Source organism: Rattus norvegicus, chromosome 5 (genome assembly GCF_021556685.1).
Source record: "Rattus norvegicus strain SHRSP/BbbUtx chromosome 5, alternate assembly SHRSP_T2T, whole genome shotgun sequence".
Taxonomy (NCBI): Eukaryota; Metazoa; Chordata; class Mammalia; order Rodentia; family Muridae; genus Rattus; species Rattus norvegicus.
Genome location: NC_141538.1, coordinates 152060417 through 152084707, shown reverse-complemented (window position 1 = coordinate 152084707; position 24291 = coordinate 152060417). Strand labels below are relative to the sequence as shown.

Sequence of the window (24291 nt, the reverse complement as noted above, 5' to 3'; positions counted from 1 at the left end):
ACATTTACAACAGGAGTTAGGGGACCTTACATTTGAGATTCAAAACTTACAAGAGACCATGAGAAGGGGACAAGTTGCCCCCAAAAGGCCATCTAACACCATTAAAAAACCCCAGCCAAAACTAACTTTCCCGGATATGGCTAGGGCACGCGCCAGACAGGCTAGGGATGAGCCCAAGTTAGACAATACTAGGGCACGGAATAGACCGGCCAGAGATAGAACCCAAGCCAGATAGTACCAATCATAATCAAGGAGAGAACAACAATGAGGAACAAGAGATCTAAGAAGAGAATGATTATGATGAGGTAGCTGCAGATTCTGATGAGGAAGACTCCGACCAAGGTGAATACGAGACTTTACGTCCGGTGTACCAAAAACTGAAACTCAAGCATATAAAAGAATTACACTCAGCCTTTCCCAGACCTGTGGTGCGTGCTGTGGAGCCTTGTCCAGTCTGCTCTGTCCTGACTCACGGCTGTTCGCTCCTGCTGAGAAACAAGTCGGTCAGGAAGCTTGCCTCAGCCATGGCATTTAAAGATACCGGGAAGACTCCCGAGGAGCCCGACGTGGCGATTCACTGGATTCGAATCACGCTCACCAGCCGCAACGTGAAGTCACTGGAAAAGGTTTGTGCGGACTTGATCAGAGGCGCAAAGGAGAAGAATCTGAAAGTGAAAGGACCGGTGCGCATGCCTACCAAGACACTGAGAATCACTACCAGAAAAACCCCTTGCGGTGAAGGTTCCAAGACGTGGGATCGTTTCCAGATGAGAATCCACAAGCGACTCATCGACTTACACAGTCCTTCTGAGATTGTTAAGCAGATTACTTCCATCAGTATTGAGCCTGGAGTGGAGGTTGAAGTCGCCATTGCAGATGCCTAAGTCAACTGTTTAAATAAATTGACTTAATTGTTTAAAAAAAAAAAGAATTACACTCAGCTGTTAAAAATTATGGTATAAATGCTCCCTTTACCTTGTCCGTTTTAGAGGGACTTGCCGGGTCTGGATATTTGACTCCTAGTGAATGGACCAAGGTGGTGCAGTCTGTCCTCACTAGAGGACAATATTTAACTTGGAAATCCGAGTTTATAGACAGGGCAGACAGTCTTGCTGCTAGAAATAGAAAATATCCTCTAAGTAAGATTGCTTCTTAGACCGCGGACAAATTATGTGGAAGGGGCTCATTCGCCTCTGAGGAAAAACAGCTAGGGTTGTCCCCGGGTGTACTCACTCAAACAGCGCAGGCTGCCTTGTCCGCCTGGAGAGCGGTCCCTGCTACAGGAGCACTCACCACCCCCCTAACTAAAATAATCCAGGGGGCACAAGAGCCCTACGCTCAATTTGTGGGGAGACTACAAGAAGCAGCCGAAAGAATCTTAGGTCAAAGAGAAAGTGAGGGGCTCCTGGTGAGACAACTCGCTCTTGAGAACGCAACTCGGCGTGCAGAGCCACGCTGCGAGGCAAGACCAAAGACCTTGGTATTCCGGGAATGATTAAACTTTGCAATGATGTCGATTCCTTCTCATATCAAGTATCCAAGTCTATTAGCCTGGCGATCAGGACTGTGTTCCAAAAAACCAGGGATTCTGGTCACCCTAGAGGCAAAACATGTTTTAGCAGCTTCTCCCCCCCACCCCCACCCCGAGCTGGGGATGAACCCAGGGCCTTGCGCTTGCTAGGCAGGCGCTCTACCACTGAGCTAAATCCCCAACCCCGCAAAATATGTTTTAAATGTGGACAACCTGGTCATTTTGCTAGAGAATGTAGTGCCCTTAACCCCAGCCAGTCCCCTAATCCTGCCGTTGGTCAAGGGGCCCCTAGGCCCACTGCCCCGGGAATTTGTCCCTGCTGTAGGAGAGGCTGTCACTGGGCAAAGGAATGTCGGTCTAAGACTGACGCTAATGGGCAAACCCTCCCTGCGGTCCAGGGAAACGGACAGGGGGCCCCACACCGGGGCCCCTATCCACAGGTGACCACATGCCCCCCAAATGCAGCATCAAGCTCCTACAACGCCAACTTATCCAGGGCAACAGCAGGGAGTGCAGGAGTGGACCTGTGTTCCTCCACCACCAGGATTATAACCCCTGAGGAAGGGACTATTATCATAGAATCTGGAGAGTTTGGGCCCCCACCGCCTGGCATGTTTTTCCTAATAATTGGGCGAGCCCCGAGTGCTCTTCAAGGACTTGTCATCCTTCCCTCTGTAATAGATGCTGACTATTTTGGAGAAATTAAATTTCTAGCCACTGCCATGCGGGGCCCCTTAACGCTTAGGGCCGGACAACACATTGCACAAGCTCTACCTCTTCCCTTCATGGGACAGTTCCCTCACATAGAAGAAGGACGTGGTTCCTCCTTCCCTGACTCTTCAGATGTTTATTGGGTTCAAAAATTAACTGATAAAAGACCCATGATGGAGGCTGGAGAGATGGCTCAGCGGTTAAGAGCACCGGCTGCTCTTCCAGAGGTCCTGAGTTCAATTCCCAGCAACCACATGGTGGCTCACAACCGTCTGTAATGGGATCTGATGCCCTCTTCTGGTGTGTCTGAGGACAGCTACAGTGTACTCATATTCACACATAATAAATAAATATTTTAAAAAAAAGGGGGGGTTGGGGATTTAGCTCAGTGGTAGAGTGCTTGCCTAGGAAGCGCAAGGCCCTGGCTTTGGTCCCCAGCTCCGAAAAAAAGAACAAAAAAAAACCCAAAAAAACAAAAAAAACCATGATGTCTCTTTGGCTCGATGGCAAACAGTTTCAGGGCCTTTTAGATACGGGGGTGGATGCAACGGTGCTCTCCTCTAGACACTGGCCCTCAACCTGGCCCCTAAAGCTACCACCACACATTTAAAAGGGATAGGCCAAACACAGGATACACTCCAAAGTTCAAAGCTCCTGACCTAGAAAGATAAAGAAAATAATACAGGCACGGTTAGGCCATTTGTAGTTTCTGGACTCCCTGTTAACCTCTGGGGAAGGGATATTCTTTCCCAGATGGGAGTGATGATGTGTAGTCCCAATGAGGTCATTACTAACCAAATGTTAAGGACAGGATTCCTCCCTGGAAAGGGATTAATAGTTAGATATGAACAGGGAATTACAGAACCCTTGATCCCCATGGCTCTCTACCCTGCTGCCTTCGATTTTAGGACCCCTTGTTGGCCTGCTTCTGTTGATTTCCTTCGGTCCTTGGGCCTTTCAGTGACTCACACGCTTTATTAAATCACAAATAGATTCTGTTTTGCCTAGAAATTCTGTTTCAGTACATTATCATCGCTTGGAGACCAGAACAGCTGAGGATGACCAGAGAGACGGTGAACAAGGCGAGGTGAGGCTCAATACATCGAGAGAGGCTCAACTTCCACAATCTCCTAAAGTAATGCTGTCTGGCCCCTACCCTTTCGTCCATGGGCTTTTAGGAGGAATGGTAAGATGACCCAAAGTAGCCATCTCAATGATGGGCAACTTCCTCTAGCCCCTGACCAACCTAAGACATGGAGCCTTGAGGACGACAAGGTAATCCTACGACAGGTAATGCTGGGGTTTGAGAGGTCGATCCTGGGGTTGGGGATTTAGCTCAGTGGTAGAGCGCTTGCCTAGCAAGCGCAAGGCCCTGGGTTCGGTCCCCAGCTCCGAAAAAAAAAAAGAAAAAAAAAAGAGAGGTCAATCCTAAGACAGAGATGGCTACACCTCTTTCGGTCATTTGCTCCTCTGCCCAGTTTCTCCACGGAAGTCTTAATGGTCTTCTATAAAAGAAAAAAAGGGGAGATGTAGGGAGCCATTCTGAGCTAAACAGTCACAGAACACTCAGCCCTAAGATGGCTGCTGCAAGATTATGAGATTGTTGGACAAAATCCTTTCCCACAAACTGACGGCACAGGAAGATTCCGGGAACAATCACAGGATGTTTCAGCCTGAGCAAACACCAGATTTCTCCACCGCATGACCTCTTTTTTTTTTTTTTTTTTTTTTTTTGGTTCTTTTTTTCGGAGCTGGGGACCGAACCCAGGGCCTTGCAATTCCTAGGCAAGCGCTGTACCACTGAGCTAAATCCCCAACCCCTGCATGACCTCTTTGCTTCCTGATATTGCTTCGAAGAATGCCCTCGCCCCTCCCTCCTTTGTGTTTCACAAAGGTCACTCCCCCTATCTGAAAGCCTTATAAGCTGTAAAGCTTGCCCCAATAAACGAGACCTTGACAACAGAGCCTTGCTTGGTCTCCTTCTTTTCTCCCCCGCCTTGACCCTCAGGTAGTGCCTCTTCGAGACCCTGAATAACTGGACCTGCTGGACAGGTCAGCGATTAAATATCACAGGCTGTGGAGAATCCACCTTACTACAGGGTAGTCCCCACACCCCTGGAAAGTTCCTCTGCTCTGAGCTGAGATTTTTCAGAAGAGCTACACTTTATTTCTAGAAACAGAGAGAGGGGTTCCCCACTAACTGTGGGAGACTGGGGGGATGGGGATGATTCAACAAGGAGGAGGGAGGCCTTACTGGATGCTGCCCCTTCAGTGATGGCAAAGGGGTGGAACTGAACTGTGGGAGGACTTTGGAGAGGTGAGTGGGAGGACTCCTGCAGTGCTCCTTTCCTTCCCCCTCCTGCTCAGCTCCCTTGGGAAGGCCGCAGTGGGTGGACACAGCCCAGACATCAAGTCAGTTGAACCTGTGGTTCTTTTTTTTTTTTTTAAGATTTATTTAATTTATGTGAGTACACTATAGCTGTCTTCAGACACACCAGAAGAGGGCACCAGATCTCATTACAGATGGTTGTGAGCCACCATGTGGTTGCTGGGAATTGAACTCAGGACCTCTGGAAGAGCAGTCAGTGCTCTTAACCGCTGAACCATCTCTCCAGCCCAGACCTGTGGTTCTTTGTCCTCAAATATCAAACAAAAACTATACTTTACCATCCTCACTCGTGTGTGTGTGTGTGTGTGTGTGTGTGTGTGTGTGTGTGTTTCTGTCTGTCTGTCTGTGTCTGTCTTTGTCTATGTCTGTCTGTCTTTGTCCATGTCTGTCTGTGTGTGTATGTGTGTGTATGTCTGTGTGTGTGTGTGTGTGTGTGTGTGTGTGCATGTGTGTCTGTGTCTGTGTCTGTCTGTGTCTGTTTCTGTATGTTTGTGCCTGTTCAAAAAAGCCAGAGAACAACCTTCGGTGTGATCTTCAGAAATGGAGCCCACGTCCTTTAAGACAGGTCTCACGGCCCAGGGCTCACTGAGCCATGCTAGCTGGCCATTGGCCCCAGTGCCTGTCTCTGCCCACCAAACACCAAACTTTTTTTTTTTTTCCGGAGCTGGGGACCAAACCCAGGGCCTGGCGCTTGCTAGGCAAGCGCTCTACCACTGAGCTAAATTCCCAACCCCAACACCAAACTTTTCATGCGAATGCTGAGATTTGAACTCAGGTCCTTGAGTTTGCAATTGGGGTCAGGGGGCACCCTGCACCCCCACATGCAGTTCTTGTGAGCATGGGTGGAGGATATAAACAAACAGCCAGGAGGATGGGCGGGCAGGCTGGAGCAGTGGTTAGCTCAGGTTTAGGCTATTCAGTTTTGTTGGAATTTATGTATTTATTTTTTGAGACAGAATCTCAAGTGGCTAGGCTCTAACTCTCAAGGTAGCCAAGGATGACCTCAAACTCCTGACCCTCCAACATCACTCAGAGAGCTCCCATCTTTAAACTTGAGCTCAGAGTAGGGCCTGCTGTGTTTCTGTTGTTGTTGCTGGTTGGGGTTTTGGTTTGGTTTGGTTTTTATACAGGTGAAACAAGATGGCTGAGAAGTAGCTCAGGCTAACACATATTCGCTGGCACCCTCCCTTTCTCCCGGATCACAGGCTCCGGCCTCCTAGCTCAGGGTCTTTCTTCATTCTACATTTGGGGAAGCAAAACCATCACCAAGACCTGGAGAGAAGTGGACTTCAGTAAAGAGCCTTAGCCCAGGGGGAAGAGGGAGCCGTTCACAAGGCCTCCGCTCCCCTCTTCCTGCCCCAAACCGATCTCTGAGCTCTAGCTCATGCATGTGACTCAATCTGAGACTGCTTTTTATAAGTCATTTCCTCTGCCTCCTCTCTCTGTGGCTCCACACCTGCCCCAAAGGCTGTGGGCTGACCTGAGCGTGAAGCTTGTATCTGGGAAGGGCCTGTGGTCAATCAACCATGGCAGGAAATTCTCCCTGGGGCTGGATTTACTTGGGTCCAATCACCTTACTGTTGCTATGGAGTTTAATTATGAGAGCCTCTGCAGGGGCTTCGGGGGTGGGCATCCAAGTGGGCAGAGCCCCCTTTAAAAACGAATCAACAGAGCCAGCTCTGTTAGCTCAGGACTGGAATTCCAGCTTCTTGGGAGGCTGAGACAGGAGGGTCCGAGTTCAATGCTATCTTGAGCAATTTACTGTGACGACCTCAAACTAAAAAGCAGAAACAGGCCTGGGGGCATAGCTTAGTGATACAGCACTCGCCTAACATATGTAAGGACCCAGGTTCAATCCCCAAGGGGGGGAAAAGTTGAATGGGAGTCAAGGCTCTGGCAGCGACCATGAGTAGAAGAAACGGGAGTAGAAGAAACGGGAACACGGAAACTTCCTAAACTGAGCGTGGAATGGGTGCTGTAATCCTAATTTGGGAGGCCGAGGCAGGAGGATTAGTAGTTCCAGGTAGTCCTTGGCTAGTTAATTTGAGGTCAGCCTATGCTAAGTGCCATCCTCTTTCTAAACAACACAAACCAATGAGCAAACAAAGAGCGCCTGCCAGGAGCCAGGAGCAGGTCACTCAGCAGAGGAGGGGAGGGGGCAGGGGGGAGGGTAAGGGGGGTGGGGGCAGGGGAGGGGGAGGGGTGGGGGCAGAGGGAGGGGGAGGGGTGGGGGCAGAGGGAAGGGGCGGGAGCGGGGGCAGGGGGAGGGGGAGGGGGAGGGGTGGGGGCAGAGGGAGGGGGCGGGAGCGGGGGCAGGGGGAGGGGGAGGGGTGGGGGCAGAGGGAGGGAGCGGGGGCGGGGGGGGGCGGCCAGGAAGATCTCTATGAGTTTGAGGCCAGCCAAATTATAATTGGTTTTTAGATTAGGCTAGCCTCACAGAGATCCACCTACCCTTGCAGAGTTAAAGGTATATCCTACGACACCTACACCTGATGAATTTTCTTCAAATTTCAGGGTTTGGAACACACTACACAGCCCACACTGACCTTGAACCTGTTATGTAGGTCAGCCTGGCCTCGAACTCACAATCCTCTTGCCTCAGTCTCCTGAGTGCTGGAATCACAGGCATGTGCCACCATGCCCAGGTAAGATCACAGAGTTCTGAAGGAAGCCTACTGTCAGTTGTTCACCTCAGAGAGTTGCTCTGTCAGCAGCGAGGGCTGTGCTGATGTGTTACCTCCAGGGGGCGCAGTGCCCAGTTCTTACAGCTGACTGGGACAAAGGATTCTCTTCATAAACTCCGACTCAGTCTAACAGACCGGGAAGAAGTTTCATGCCTGTGTCTACATTCGTTATGTTGGGTTTTCATTTACAGCCAAGAAAAATGCACAAGGTTTTAACGTACAATTGGATGATATTTAACAAAGGTAATACACACTAGTCTCCAGATACGGGGCGGAGTAGAGATGAATCTTAGACTGTACAGTGGTTATGAAGTGACTGTGAAAACAGTGGAATGACCCAGGGTTGTTCATGGAAGACCCTGGCTCCCTACATTCTGCTCTGCTTTCTCCGAGCTTTCTGATGAGACGCCATGGTAATGACTCGGGAGTCTGGTGAGAGTAGGAAAGATTCTTTTAGGATGGTGCCTGCTGGTTTCCAAGTGTGACCAAGTCAGTAAATCATGTCTAAGACCATGACTTAGGGCTGGAGAGATGGCTCAGCGGTTAAGAGCACTGACTGCTCTTCCAGAGGTCCTGAGTTCAAATCCCAGCAACCACATGGTGGCTCACAACCATCTGACATGGGATCTGATGCCCTTTTCTGGTGTCTGAAGACAGCTACAGTGTACTTACATAAAATAAATAAATCTTTAAAAAAAGAAAAAGAGGGGCTGGGGATTTAGCTCAGTGGTAGAGCGCTTGCCTAGCGAGCGCAAGGCCCTGGGTTCGGTCCCCAGCTCCGAAAAAAAGAACCAAAAAAGAAAAAAAGAAAAAGAAAAAGAACATGACTTAAAGAACACTACTTAGGGCTAGAGGGATGACTTAGTGGTTAAAGCATATAGTTCTCTTCCAGAGGACCAGGTTCAAGTCCCAACACCCATATCAGACGACTCACAACCACCCATAAGTCTAATCCAGGAGGCCTAACACTTCCGGCCTCAGTACACACGAATCTACACATAACAGTGTAAAAGAAGAAAGAAAGGTTACTGAAAACCAGTGTTGTCAGCCCAGCAGTGTTGTCAGCCACTGTCATGAGCTTGAAGAAGCTTGTCCCCCAGTCAACAAAGAAACAAAAGTGACAGCCCAGTGTAATCTTAGCATGGAAGGCAGAAGTTAGACTACATGAGGGACTGGAGACATGGCTCAGTGGTTAAGAACACTGGCTGCTCTTCCAAAGGACTAAGGTTCAATTCCCAACACCTACGTGGCAGTTCACAGACACAACATCCACATCTGACCTTAGGTGGCACCAGGAACACATGTGCCACATATATAATGTGTGTGTGTATATGTGTGTGCGCAAAGCACATATAAAATAAAGATGTGTATGTGTAATGTGTATGTACATGTGCCTGTGTGTGTGTGTGTATGTGTATCTACGTGTATGTGTGTGTATGTATGTATGACCAGAAGTGGTGGCTTGCCTTTAATCCCAATTCAGGAGATCAAGGAAGGTAGATTTCTGTGAGTTTGAGGTCTACACAGTGAGTCCCAGGACAACGAGTCCTGCTACAGACAAACCAACGTACTACATGTCTGAGGTCATCCTGGGCTACAGAGCAAAACTCTGTCTTGAAAAAATAAAAAAGAAAGAAAGAAAATCAGACTTGGTGACACACACCTTTAATCCCAGCACTCCAGGGACGGAAGCAGGTGAATCTCTGAGTTCAAGACCAGCCTGGTCTACAGAGCAAGTTCCAGAACAACCAGAGCTACCCAAAGAAATTCATATATATATATATACATACATATACATATACATACATATACATGCATATATATATATAATGAAACACTAAATGTTTGCCAAAGTAGCTGACCACTTTCCTTTCCTACCAGGAATGCATGAACATCCGGTTGTCACTTCCGGTGTGTCTAACTGGCTACATGGGTCCAAGGCAGGCTGTGAACGAGGCCCAACACATTTGTAGATGACAATACCAGGTGGAAGGGTCACAAGGTTGGACACCTGGGCTTGGACAGTGGTATCAGTTGCTTTAAATATAGTCAGGCTGGTGGGTGTGGAGTGTGAGTTTAGTCTGCATTTCCTGATGACAAATGTTACTGAGCCTTTCTCACAAAGGCACTGTTTCTGTCTGCTTCTGCTCCTGCGAACCTTCGCCACCTCCTTCAATGGAGTCAGTTCTACAGATTGCAGAGAACCCCACGTATCTATCTATTGTCCTGTGTGTGTGTGTGTGTGTGTGTGTGTGTGTGTGTGTGTGTGTGTTCCAGATATGTGACTCATTGTTTTATTTGAAGAATGAAAGTTTTTGGTGAAGAACAATTTACAAATTTAAAGAAAAAAAATTTTTTTTTATTTTTGCAGGATGTCGTGGCACACACACATTGAATCCCAGCACTCAGGAGGCAGAGGCAGGTGGATCTTTGTGAGTTCAAGGCCAGACCCTGTCCCAAAAAACATAAAAAAGAAAATAAGTACATTTTTAAATTAACTTTTTAGTTGTTTTGTTTTTTTTTTTTTTTTTGGTTCTTTTTTTTTCGGAACTGGGGACCGAACCCAGGGCCTTGCGCTTCCTAGGCAAGCGCTCTACCACTGAGCTACATCCCCAACCCCTGCACACCATGTCTTGTCCGGTCATGTTGTCATTTATTTGTTTGTTATCTTTTAGAGACAGGGTCTCGTGTAGTCCAGTCTGGCCTCAAACTCACTGTGACCCTCTCATCCTCCTCCCTCTGCCTCCCACGTCCTGGGATTTCAGGCTTGTGCCACCACGCCTGGTTTATGTGGTGCTGAGGTCAGACTCAGGCTTCCTCCATGTTAGACAAGCACTCCAACGCCTGGGCACATCTTTCAGCCCGGTGGCTCGGATTTCACTATGCCAACCGGGCTGGTCTCGATTCTCCTACCTCGGCCTTCAGAATGCAGTAGTTATATAGGTGCGAGCGGCTACACCCAACAGCATGCCATTTTTTTTTTAATACTTATGGGTGTTTTGCCTGCGTGTGCGTCTGTGTATTCTGTGCATGCTGTGCCCACGGAGGCCAAAGGAGGACATGGGTTTCTTAGAACTGGGGTTACGAGTTGCCATGTGGTTGCTGAGAATTGAACCTGGGTCCTCTGGAAGGGAAGCCAATGCTGAATCACTTCTTCAACCTCTCTCTCTCTCTCTCTCTCTCTCTCTCTCTCTCTGTCTCTCTCTCTCTCTCTCTCTCTTCCTCTCTTCCTCTCTTCCTCTCTTCCTCTCTTCCTCTCTTCCTCTCCTGGCTTGACATGATAACCTGTGTGTGTGTGTGTGTTTCTTTCATCCTGTAGGCTTTCGCCCGATTCTCGGTACTGTGTCGATGCTGGCCCCGACAGTTCCCTGTTCAGCCTAGCACACCTAAGGACTTCCCCATGTGCTTAGTGCAAAGTGTCCCCAGCCCCACCCTAGTGTTCTGAAACCTGAGGTTTGCCTCTGCCTCTCCCTACACTCGCTGTTTTTACAGTGCGGTGCGCACCGCACCGTGGGAGACTGAACGGGTGCAGCTAGGAGTGCTTATCTCCTGCTTCTGCCTTCAGAGAGCGCAGTGTGCGTTTTTTGTTGTTTTTTTTTTCAGAGCTGGGGACTGAACCCACGGCCTTGTGCTTGCTAGGCAAGCGCTCTAGCTCTACCACTGAGCTAAATCCCCAACCCCGCGCAGTGTGCTTTTAATTTGCATGGTCCATTCTGACCCTTGCTTTTATTGTGGGGTTTCTTGCTTTTATTGTGTGTGTATCTTTTTTAGAGAAGACCCTGTACAAATCTTTTGCCTGTTTCTTGATGAGTCCTCTCACTGTTGAGTAGACTCATTCTTTTTTTTTTTTTTTTTTTTGGTTCTTTTTTTTCGGAGCTGGGGACCGAACCCAGGAGCTAAATCCCCAGCCCCTCATTTTTTTTTTTTTTTTTGGTTCTTTTTTTTTTTTTTCCGGAGCTGGGGACCGAACCCAGGGCCTTGCGCTTCCTAGGTAAGCGCTCTACCACTGAGCTAAATCCCCAGCCCCTCATTCTTTTTTTATATATCGTCTTAGTCGGGTTTTTATTGCTGTGAAGAGACACCATGATCCAGGCGACTCTTAAAAAGGAAAACATTTGGGGTTGGGGATTTAGCTCAGTGGTAGAGCGCTTGCCTAGCAAACGCAAGGCCCTGGGTTCGGTCCCCAGCTCTGAAAAAAAGAAAAAGGAAAAAAAAAAAAAAAGAAAAAAAAAAAAAGGAAAACATTTCACTGGGACTGGCTTACAGTTTCCTAAGTTCAGTCCATTACCATCATGGTGGGAAGCATGGCATTGTGCAGGCAGACTTGATGTTGGAGAGCCAAGAGTTCTATATCTTGATCAGAAGGTAGCTAGGAGGAGACTGTTTTCCACAGGCAGCCAGGACGGTCTCTTCTGAACCAGGACATAGCACCTCAAAGCCCACCCCATGGTGACACATTTCTCCCAGTAAGGCAACACCTTTTTTTTTTTTTTTTTTTTTTTTTTTAGATTTATTTATTTTATTTATATGAGTACACTGTCACTGTCTTCAGACACACCAGAAGAGGGCGTCAGATCCCATTACAGATGGTTGTGAGCCACCATGTGGTTGCTGGGATTTGAACTCAGGACCTCTGGAAGAGCAGTCAGCGCTCTTAACCGCTGATCCATCTCTCCAGCCCATACATATTCATTCTTAACACTTTCTGGGCCTTGCTCACTTGTCATAAACATGTGTAAGCTGTGCATGTGACGTACCTGTTGTCCCAGATCTCTGGGGAGTTAGAGGGGTGAAAATTACGAGTTCTGAGCCAACCAGGTTTAGATGGTGAAACCAAGTCACAAACAACAAGAATCTCTCTTCCTGGCATCTATGACAGAGCAGAAGATTTTAATGTCCAGTAAGTCTAATCGGACTGACATAGGCCTGAGAGGCAGGAAAGGACTGACCTCAATTACATAGCAAGTTGGAGGCTAACCTGGGCTACATGAGAACCTGAGTCCAAACAAGGACACAAGTCTAGTGAATCAACCTGTTCATTTCAGGTTGTTATTATCAGTGCCTCTGTGTGTGTGTGTGTGTGTGTGTGTGTGTGTGTGTGTGTGTGTGTGTGTATATGTATATATCCCAACACTCAGGAGGCAGAGACTTGTGGATTTCTGGGAGTTCAAGGCCAGCCTGGTCCATAGAAAAAGTTCCAAGACAGCCAGGGCTACACAGAAAAATCCTGTCTCAGAAAAACAAAAACGTCAGACTTTACCCAATGAGGTATCTTTGGGTATCCCACCTTCTTTTCTCTTTCTTAGGTTTCATTTGCTTGTTTGTTTTTCTTTTCTTTGTTTTTTAGAGTCAGGGCCTCACAATCTCACTATGTAGCTCTGGCTAGCCTGGAACTCATTGTGTAGACCAGGCTGGCCTCATTCTCATAGAGACCTGTCTGACTCCGCTCCCAAGCGCTGGGATTCTGGGATGGAGACACAAGCAATTCACACAACCCCCACCATGCCCTTCTCAAACTTCTTCCTCCCATGCCTCAGGGTCTTTCACTGAGCCGGGAACTCACTGACTAATTAATCAAGGTTTGTAAACGAATGAACTCCAGGGATCCACCGGTCTCTGGGCCTCCAGTACCAATGGGGACCAGAACTCAAGTCTTCAAGTTGTGAAGCAGGCACTTTAGCAAGCTGTATATTTTTATATGGCTGGCCTCAGGCTCACTGTGTAGCCAAGGATGACCTCCAACTCCCGATCCTCCTGCCTCCACCTCCCCAGAGGTAGGATTATGGTGTGTCACCACTGTGCCAGCTTGGCTGTACTCTTTTGAACGTTGAAAGCATTCATTAGCACACTCTGTCATAAGTGGGGTTTTGGAAGAGCAGCTCAGGGAGCACTGACTTGAGTGCCTTTAGTCTCTCAGAGTCCTTGGAGACTCCTACAGGAGTCCCTGTAGATCCATGATTTCTATGGTAATGGTAATTCTAGGAGTCACCACAAGAGGGGAAGAGGATTTCCCAAGGCCAGGGGGAAATGATAACATTTCCACTCTCCCGGCTTGGAAATTAGGATGTTAGAACCATGGCCCTTATTCAGTGTACCCATCAGTCCTGGGGACCCAGCCCAGGTCCTCTGCTAAGTCATCTCTCTGGTCCTATTTGCTGTTTCTTAGTAAAACAAGAACATATTGGAACTTAGATATCCTTCAGGGGTAACAAGTTCTAACCTCACTAGACACGTTAATATATTCAATAAAGGCAGTTTGGAGGGGTGTGGTTCAGCGGGAGAGGCCATGCTCAGGATGTGCAAATTCTCATGTACACGGGAAACACATGGATGCCGGATGGAAGGATGGACAGAAATCAGACAGCTGTGATGTCACTCACCTTTAGTTCTAGCTACGCAGGAAGATGACAACTGAGGTCAAGCACTCCGTCCGGGGCAACACAGCAAATCCCATCCATCTGACAACAAACAAAGCTGGGGGCATGGCTCTGTTGGGAGAGTGCTTGCCTAGCAGGCATGAAGGCCCGGGTTCCATCCCCGGCAGCACATAAAACCAAGTGTACTGGTGCACGCCTGTAACCCCAGCACTCGAGAGGCAGAGGCAGGCAATTCTCTGAGCTTAAGGGTAGCCTGGTCTACAAAGTAAGTTCCAGGGCAGCCAGGGCTATTACAAAAAAGAAGAAGGGGGAAGAGGAGGAAGAGGAGGAGGAGGGGAGGAGGAGGGGAGGAGGAAGAGGAGGAGGAGGAGGAGAAGGAGGAGGAGGAAGAAGAGGAAGAAAGAGGGATGTGGGGCTGGAGAGATGGCTCAGAGGTTAAGAGTACTGACTGGGGGTTGGGGGTTGGGGATTTAGCTCAGCGGTAGAGCGCTTGCCTAGCAAGCGCAAGGCCCTGGGTTCGGTCCCCAGCTCCAAAAAAAAAAAAAAAAAAGAGTTCCGACTGCTCTTCCAGAGGTCCTGAGTTCAAATCCCAGCAACCACATGGTGGCTCACAACCATCTGTTATGGGATCCGATGCTCTCTTCTGGTGTGTCTGAAGACAGCTACAGTGTACTCACATATAATTAATACATTTTTTTTTTTAAAAAGAAAGATGGAGGAGATGAAGGATATTGAGTTCAAGATAATCCTCTGTGTTCTCTATATTGAATATTAAAACTGAAGAAACAGTCTCAATTACCTCAATTTCCTTGGGTCTGCAGAAACATAAGTTCAAAATCCATGAACCAGCCTGTGTTTGCTTGCTTTTCTCTTCGTTTTTGTTTTTGTTTTGTTTTGTTTTGTTTTTGAGACAGGATCTCATGTAGCCTAGGCTGGGCTGGAAGTATGTAGCCCAGGATAACCTTGCACTTTGGATCCTCAAGCCTCATCTTCTCTTTATCTTTTTTTTTTTTTTCTTTTTTTCGGAGCTGGGGACCGAACCCAGGGCCTTGCACTTGCTAGGCAAGTGCTCTACCGCTGAGCTAAATCCCCAACCCCTTCTCTTTATCTTTAAAAATAAACTGTTTGCCCAATCTGGGGTTGGGGGTCAGTAGGATCAGGGGTCAGCAGAGCTAACACAGTCCTGTACACACTTCGTCAAGTTTAGTGTAAGCGGTGGTAAACAGTTTGTTCAAGAGAATTTTTTAAAAAAATTATCTATTTATTCTATATAAGTGTCTTCAGCCACACCAGATCCCATTACAGATGGTTGTGAGCCACCATGTGGTTGCTGGGAATTGAACTCAGGTCCTCTGGAAGAGCGGTCAGTGCTCTTTTTTTTTTTTTTTTTTTTTTCTTTTTTTTTCCGGAGCTGGGAATCGAACCCAGGGCCTTGCGCTTCCTAGGCAAGCGCTCTACCACTGAGCCAAATCCCCAACCCATGTCAGTGCTCTTCTTAACCGCTGAGCCATCTCTCCAGCCCCTAACAAGCTCTTAATAATAGCACTTCCCCTCTGCCTTTCTGTGGAAAGCCTTGTGACATCAGTTCTCTATTCTTTTTTTTTTTTTTTTTTTTGGTTCTTTTTTTCGGAGCTGGGGACCGAACCCAGGGCCTTGCGCTTCCTAGGCAAGCGCTCTACCACTGACCTAAATCCCCAACCCCTCAGTTCTCTATTCTTGACATTTATTTCATAGTTTTATTTGGACTATTCATTCTATTTCTTTTCCTGACATACAGGAAACCTTTCAGTTACAATCCCTGTGTGTACGTAGCACCGTCTGTGCGGAAGTCAGAGGGCAACCAGTGGGCGTTGGTGCGATCCACCCACGTGGGTCGCGGGGATTGAACTCAGTTCTTTAGGCTTGCCAGAAAGTGCCTTTACACACTGAGGCATCTCACCGACCCACGTTCCATTTTTATGAGTACCTCTGTTCATATAACAAACCAGTAAACCGTTGAAAGGGAGGGGGCGGACAGACAGAGAGACAGGCAGGTGGGTGGGCGGGCAGACAGACAGACAGGAAATAGGAGGGAAAGAGGCAGAAAGGTTTTGACTACATCAAAACCCTTCCCTTAGATGGGCGCTTTCGTCCCTATTTCCCTGCTGTTCTCCTTTTGACCAACAGGTGGCAGGCTAATCCCACAACAGGCGATCATGACTTTATTTAATCGCAATGAGAAGAAAATTGCTTCTTTTCCCACACGTATTTCTTTCCCCAGATAAACAGCGCGGTGAGCATCTGCCTGCTTATCAAGGAAGTGAGTCCCGTAAGAAGGTCGCTTTTCAGGCGAGGGACACGAGGGTCGCCAACACCGACTCTGAGCTTCGGGTTACAACACTGCAGATAAGCAAGTCCCTTAGAAAGGAGCCAAGGTTGCTTTAAAGTTCATTGTTAAAAATTCCACATAATCTACATTTCCCCAGTTAATAATCATAAAAAGTTTATAACCAGAAGTCACGGAGGCCCTTCTGTTGTAATTGCTAGGGTTTCAGAGTTAATGGAACACCCTTCTCACGGAGGAAAAGTTTTGGAAGCTAGCCCCCTTCCAGAAGCCCTCTACCCACCCTCCATGAGCTGCTCTCCCTCAGGAATCGCTTCCCAGCCCCTCACAAAATTGCCAGGGTAATTGACTCTTCCTGGGATGAGTTTGACTTCCCACCCTGATTTGGTAACAGACTTTGTTTTGGCGAGGTGAGGCTCTTTGTTTGCAAATGCACAATAAAAATGGCTTTTGAGTGACTTCAGAGGACGCTTTCTGGTGCCAATAGCAGATTCCAAAGCAGCTATTATCCCCGACGTGGGGGATCGGGTCCCTCGAGACTGTTTAAGTATCGGTTTTCAAAGTGCTTGGAACCTGCAATGTCTTCTGTGGTATATTTGCAGGTGCATAGTTGGCCCGGTGCTCCCGGATTGTAAAGGCCGCCTTGCTGTGGTAGCCGTAGACAGATTGAGCCTCTTGCTAAAATTGAGGGCTGCAATTCCGATAACAAATCTGATTCTAACTCTCCCGTGTCACTTCAGCCCAAAGGTGCCTTTGTCTCCCAAGAAAAAGAGGGTCGAAGTGAGTGAATGGCCCTTCAGCAGAGCCATGTGGAAAACATTGCCGAGGGACACTTTTGTCCTGAGAGTGGAGGTTTAGGGCTGGTGTGTGTGAAGTGAGTTTTCTTTGTTCGCGGCCAACCTGCCTGAATGCGTGCGAGGCGGCGGAGGTGACGGCAAAACGCTTTAAAAGTGGCCTGCAGTGGGAAACTCGGAGCGCACAATGGCGTTATTTTTGTTAGACATAATTCTCCCACCTCGCCTTTTTATTGCAGGAACCAAAATAAGTCCGGATAAAGCTTTAAAAGGCTGCCTTGATGTTGGAAGGAAAATGGATATTGTCTCTCCCCACAGTGTCTGAATGGTGCACAAAATCCTAGCTATATCCAGATAAGAACGCGCCCCGCCCTGAGAAACCTTTCTCTGGATGGGAGAGCACCAGGCAGTTCAGGGAGGGGCCGGAGGGTGTCAGCCCATCTTATTGAAACTTTTAAAATCTAAAGAGGAGGCTCCCCTGCTCTTCACACTTCGGTTATGTGTGGTAGTAACATTCCGGCCCCCTTACCCCTCGCATCCCCCACCTCCGGCATTTGATCACTTGATGGCACTCATGAAGACTCCGGCTTTCATCATCGCAAACCCCCAGGCTGTAGACTGGGGAGAGGAAAGGGGCGGAGCTCTCTTCCTAAATTGCTCAATTTAGGAGAGCAGGGAGCCAGGGAGCTCCTTCTAAGACTACGTTTGTTTGTTTGTGTTTGTTTTTTCAAGACGAGGTTTCTCTGCATAGCCCGGGCCATCCTGGAACTTGCTTTGTAGACCAGGCTAGCCTCAAATGCAGAGATCCTCTTGCCTCTGCCTCCCATGTGCCGGGATAAACTTGGTGAGCCAGAGAGACCACAATCGGGAAGGTTTAAGTGAAAGGTGTCTCAGGATAGCCGGATGTGGGAGGATGTGGGCGCCACATTCAAATCCGAACGGAGCCTCTCAAAGAAAGCTCTAATCGGCTCGCCTTCCCGGCATCAGCTGCCAGGTTGGAACATTTGCTTGTTTGTGTTCTAGGCAGGAGAAACTGCTAATTATGGGAGCAATTGCCATGGATCCAGAGGAGAATGATCCAAGCCCTGATCAGGATGGGGGACAGGGGTTGGCTCAACGTTTAAGAACAGCTCTTGAGGGGCTGGAGAGGTGGCGCAGTGGTTAAGAGCTCTGGTTGTTCTTCCAGAGGTCCTGAGTTCAATTCTCAGCAACCACATGGTGGCTCACAGTCATCTGTAATGGGATCCGATGCCCTCTTCTGGTGTGTCAGCAACAGCATACAAACAAGAGCTTGGGAAAGACAGGAGTTCAATTCCCAGCACCCACAAGATGGCTCACAACTCTCCCAGGAGATCTTACACCCTATTCTGACCTCCATGGATACAGGCATGCACATGATAACCATGCTTACATGCAGACAAAACACACCTAGCAGGGCATGGTAGCACACGCCTTTAATCCCAGCACTCAGGAGGCAGAGGCAGGTGGATCTCTGTGAGTTCTAGGACAGCCTGGTCTACAGAGTAAGTTGCAGCACAGCCAGGGCTATGTAAAAATATCCTGTCTCAAAAGAAAAAAAAAATCTACTAATACACCTAAAATAATTAATTTTTTTTTTCGGAGCTGGGGACTGAACCCAGGCCCTTGTGCTTGCTAGGCAAGCACTCTACCACTGAGCCTAACCCCTAACCCCCTTAATTTTTTTTTTTTAAAGATTTATTTTATTTATTATATATAAGTACACTGTAGCTGTCTTCAGACACACCAGAAGAGGGCATCAGATCTCATTACAGATGGTTGTGAGCCACCATGTGGTTGCTGGGAATTGAACTCAGGACCTCTGGAAGAGCAGTCGGGTGCTCTTAACTGCTGAGCCGTCTCTCCAGCCCATCCCCCTTAATTTTTTAAAATGTGTATTTTAAGCAAATTACTCTGAGTGTAGTAGTTCATGCCTTTAATGCCAGCACTTGGGCGCTCTGTGAGTTCAAGGGCAACCTGATCTAGGCCAGCCAGGACTACACAGTGAGACCCTGTCTTGAAGAACAAAAACAAAACCCAACAACAACAAAAGCATTTGCGTGCCCAGGACTTCCAGAGGATAAGCTGGTAAGGCTAGCTGGGCTCTGCTCAGTTCAGTTTAACCATTTGGGGCCAGCAAGATGATGCTCACCACCAAGCCTGAGTTTGATCCCCAGGACCCACATAGTAAAGGAAGAGAAACAAACCCTGCAAGTTGTTCTCTGACTGTCACATGGATGTATATCATATGCTCATGAACATACACATACAAGAAACAAAAAAAAAAAAAGAAAGAAAAAGAAAAAAAAAGAAACAAATAACATGATAGTTTTTTTTTTTTTTTTTTTTTTTTTTTTTTTGGTTCTTTTTTTCGGAGCTGGGGACCGAACCCAGGGCCTTGCGCTTCCTAGGCAAGCGCTCTACCACTGAGCTAAATCCCCAGCCCCAACATGATAGTTTTTAAAAAATATTTTCTTTGGTCTTCTTTCTCTCCCCGCTCCCTTGTCTCATTCCCCCATTAAAATCTCACCACGTGGAAAAAATTATTTTCTTTGGTTTTATTTTATGGACATGAATACACTGTCGCTGTCCTCAGACACACCAGAAGAGGGCATCAGATCTCCTCATAGATGGTTGTGAACCACCAAGTGGTTGCTGGGAATTGAACTCAAGATCTCTGAAAGAGCAGTCAGTGCTCTTAAACTCTGAGCCATCTCTCCAGCCCAATAATTTTTTTTCTTTTTCTTTTTTCTTTTCTTTTCTTTTTTTTTTTTTTTTCGGAGGCTGGGGACCGAACCCCCAGCCCGATAATTTTTAAATCTGCTCCCCCCTCCTCCATTTTGTATAATCTAAGTTTATTTCACTGATGGAAACACTTCTGTTTGTGCTGAATTAACACCTCCAACTCTTTTTATGCACAATATATCAGGCTGAATGTCTATGTACAGTGCCAAAACCTATCTGTTCTGGTGCGTGCGTGCGTGTGCGTGGTGTTCATTTGTCAAAGTAGAAACTTACCTTTAAGGCCAGGCACGGTGGTGCATGTCTTTAATGCCACCACTTGGGAGACAGAAGCCAAAGGATCTTTGTGAGTTCGAGACTAGCCTGGTCTACAGAGTTCCAGGACAGCCAGGGCTTTAGGTCAAGGTCAGGTCTGGCCAGATGGCTCAGTGGCTAAGAGCACTGGCTGCTCTCCTAGAACAGGAAGCTCAGAACCATCTGCAGCTCCAGTTCCAAGGGATCTGACGCCCTCTCTTGGGCATCAAGGCGGGCACATACCACGGAGACCTCCAGGCAGGCAAAACACCCATACAAGTGAAACAAAGGTTTTTTAAAATTGCCTAAAAGTAAAAGAAAGGAAAAAAAAAGTTCGAGGCCAGCCTGGGTTCCACCAGACGACCCTATCTTAGAGAGAAACTGATGCAGGAGAAAAGAGCAGAAGAGTTAACTTTCAGAGAATCTGAGGGACAAGCGACAAGGGTCTTGGTTGACAGAAGTGGTTTGTGAAACGGAGAAAGAATCAAATTCGAGAAACATAAGCAGTTCTATCTCTCTCTTGTTTGAATCCGGGGATTGATAAATGTCCGTGCTTAGGAAGCTCTGGGCTGTTTTTTTCTCAGAGTCTTGGAATTCTTTGTATGGGAGCCCAGTGCTAGAAGCAGATACTGTTTCGGCTGTGATCGAGGCTTCCAACTTTTAGGACCTATGCCGAGGAACCCGTGCCAACTGCCCGCCTGCCCTTTGGTTTTAAGTTTAACTTCACAAGCAGACTTTCCAACGGCCCTGTGGCTTTCTCTCCCTTCTGTATGACAGATGTGGTTTCACAGGGCATCGGGGGGTGGGGAGGGTTGCTTAGACTTGGAGTGAATACTGGAGGCGGGGACTGGGGGCAGCTATTCTAATTTGGAAACTGAAACAGCAACTCTGATAGAAGAAATAGTGTTTGGAGTCAGAAGACTGGAGTTTTAACTCTTGACTCCACCACATGTTAGCAAGGCGCATCTCCCCGAGAATTAGCATGAGCTCTGAGCCTCATGGCAGTCAGTAGTCTGAACTTCATCAGGCATAGAGAAAGTTTCTGAAAGTTTTTTTTTTTTTTAAAGATTTATTTATTTACACACTATAGCCATCTTCAGACACACCAGAAGAGGGCATCAGATCCTATTACAGATGGTTGTGAGCCACCATGTGGTTGCTGGGAATTGAACTCAGGACCTCTGGAAGAGGAATCAGTGCTCTTAACCACTAAGCCATCTCTCCAACCCAATATATATATATGTATATATTATAACACAATGCTAGGAGGATCAGGTGGATCTCTGAGTTCAAAGTTAGCTTGGTCTACTGAGTGAGTTCCAGGACAGCCAGGGCTACACAGAGACAAAACAAAACAAACTGAAAACAAAATCTAAAACAACAGCCAAGAGGGGTTGGGTGGGGGTGGAGGGAGAAGACCAGAATAAAATAAGATAAAAATTAAAATATGGACTGGAGAGATGGCTCAGCGGTTAAGGGCACTGACTGCTCTTCCAGAGGTCCTGAGTTCAATTCCCAGAAACCACATTGTGGCTCACAACCGTCTGTAATGAGCCAATGTCCTCTTCTGGTGTGTCTGAGAGCAGCTACAATGTACTCACATACATCAAATAAATAAAATATAAATTTAAAAAGATTAAAACAAAAACCGACCTCAGGACAGGGTGTGCTGAGGTTCACCGGGCCTACATGGGTGTTGAGATGGCCCATTCACCAGGCTTAGAGATTTGTTTTGTTTCCCAAAACCCAAAGAAGAAAATCATAATTCCTTCGAGTTGTCCCCTGACTGGACATACATGTGGCACACACAAGACATGCCAAACAAACAAAAACAAACAAACATAAAACGCATAAACAAGAACCCCAGGGCTGGGATAGACGCTTTTGGAACCCAGATGTGGCCTCGCATCCTTGAAGCCCTGGATTCTCTCTGAAGCACATAAAGGCAGGTCTGCTAAGCCAGGCCTGCTGAAGCATGACGTTAATCTCAGCATTGTCTGCCAGGTCAAGGCTAGCCTGGTCTACCCAGGGAGTTCCTGGACAGCCAGGGGAACACAGAGAGAGCTCCTGAATAAAAAACATCCAGGCATGGTGTTAGTGCACACCTGCAGCCCTAGCACTTGAGGGATAAATCCAAGGTCATCCTCGGGGATGTGGGGAATATAGGATTGCAGGCCAATCTGTGAGGAGACTACGTCAAACAACAGACAGAAAGCCCAAATAGCAAGAATCTACTTCCGTGGTTTTGATTCATTTGAATTAGTGTAAGTCAGACTTTCTTGCCAGAAACTGTCAATGAACTTGTAGATGTTTGGTTTTGTATATGGACTTATGTGTGAGTGCATGTATGTGAGTGCATGTATGTGAGTGCATGGGGATTTATAGGCGTGAGTGCACACATGTGCTATGCAGCAGGAGGCTAGAGGACCTCTGAGAGTGTTGTGTCTCAGAAGCCATCCACCCTGTCATTTGATAAGGTCTCTCATTGGCCTGAAGGTCACCAAATAGGCTTACTGACCAGCAATCCCTGGTGCCTGCCTATCTTGCCTTCCTCGTGCTCGATTAATGACATGTGTGCACCACCATGCCTGTAACAAGTGTGCACCATGCCTGTGACAGGTGTGCACTATCATTCCCGTGAAGAGTGTGCACCACCTTGGCTGTCGTTTTTATATGTGGGTTCTGAGGATTGAACTCAGGTCCTCGTGTTTGTGCAGCAAGCACTTTGTGGACTGAGTCTTGGGTTTGTTTGCTGTTTTGATTTCTTCTCACTTTGCAGCCCACGTTGACTTTGAACTGGAAGCAATCTTCCAGACTCAGCCACAGAAAGGCGAGATCTCAGCTCTGTATCACACCTAACTCTGCAATGACAGTCTGTTCTTTTTTTTCAATATGTATTTATTTTATGTATATGAGTACACTGTCACTGTCTTCAGACACACCAGAAGAGGGCACCAGATCCCATTACAGATGGTTGTGAGCCACCGTGTGGTTGCTGGGAATTGAACTCAGGACCTCTGGAAGAGCAGTCAGCGCTCTTAACCACTGAGCCATCAACTCTCCCACCCCTTCTTTTTTTCTTTTTCTTTTTTTCGGAGCTGGGGACTGAACCCAGGGCCTTGCGCTTGTTAGGCAAGCGCTCTACCACTGAGCTAAATCCCCAACCCCTTCTTTTCTTTTTCTTGAGACAGGGTTGCTCTGTGTAGCTCTGCCTGTCCTGGAACTCACTCTCTACACCAGGCTGGCCTCAAACTCACAGATATCTGCCTGCCTCTGCCTTCTGAGTGCTGAGATCTAAGTCATGGGCCACCACTCTCTGGCTTCTTTTCTTTTTAATTCTTTCTTTTTACCTTTTTAGATACATGGTCCCATGTATTACAAGCTGGCCTCAAGCTTGCTTTGATCCTCCTGTCTCCAGAGCTGGGATAACAGGTCTGTACCACGTGTCTGGTTTTAGGCCATGCAGGGAATTGAACCCAGGGCTTCCTACATGCTACTCAAGCATTCTATGAAATGAGCCACAACCACAGCCCTTTCCTTTAATTGGCCTAGTGCTTGCTGTGTAGACTGGTTGGCCGAGAACTCCAAGCTATCTCTCTGCTTCTGCCTCTCAAGTGCTGGGATTGCAGGGTGAGACAGCACAGTGGGTAAACATTTCCTTCTGATGTAAACATTTCTACCAGGGCTTAAAGGCTTCCCAGCTTTTTTTTTTTTTTTTTGGTTCTTTTTTTTTCAGAGCTGGGGACTGAACCCAGGGCCTTGTGCTTCCTAGGCAAGCGCTCTACCACTGAGCTAAATCCCCAACCCCAAGGCTTCCCAGCTTTAATGAGTAACTGTCGGTGGGAACTTAGAGAGATGGCTCTGTTTACAAATAGATTTACCATAGATTTAGGCACCTGGTTTACACATCCAGCATCATAGCCCAATGTCTGAGAGGCACGAAAGCATTTATCTGGAATCCTCTTGTCTCAGATAAGTGCACAGTTCAGTTTACCTGCTTCCTCGCCTCCTTCGGAATTATGCTGCTGTCCCTTTTAGAGAGAGTTTTGTTTTGTTTTGTTTGTTGGGAACTCTGTAGATCAGGCCGGTCTCAGACTCAGGGATCTGCTTGTCTCTGCCTCCCAAGTGCTGGAAATAAAGGTCACTTGGTCTAACTCAATATTATTTTTTTTAAAGATTTACTTATTTTATAAATAAATAATGTGTCTGTGTATGTATGAATGTGTATGTGTTTATGAATGTGTGTGTGTGTGTGTGTGTGTGTGTGTGTGTGTGTGTGTGTGACAGACAAACCAGAAGAGGGCATCAGATCCCATGACAGATGGTTGTGAGCCACCATGTGGTTGCTGGGAATTGAACTCAGGACCTCTGGAAGAGCAGTCAGTGCTCTTAACCGCTGAGCCATCTCTCCAGCCCTAATTCAATTTT

The 24291-nt window shown here is 47.4% G+C and overlaps 1 protein-coding gene and 1 pseudogene across 2 annotated transcripts in view; both read left to right on the top strand.

The window, feature by feature from the left end:
* The window catches only part of Cnksr1 (connector enhancer of kinase suppressor of Ras 1), a 460720-nt gene that overhangs the window by 385472 nt on the left and 50957 nt on the right, over window positions 1-24291 (top strand). The gene's annotated exons all lie outside the window — the stretch shown is intronic.
* LOC120103001 (40S ribosomal protein S20-like) lies at window positions 413-953 on the top strand (annotated as a pseudogene). The gene has a single exon (XR_015621201.1). The product of XR_015621201.1 is annotated as a 40S ribosomal protein S20-like (transcript).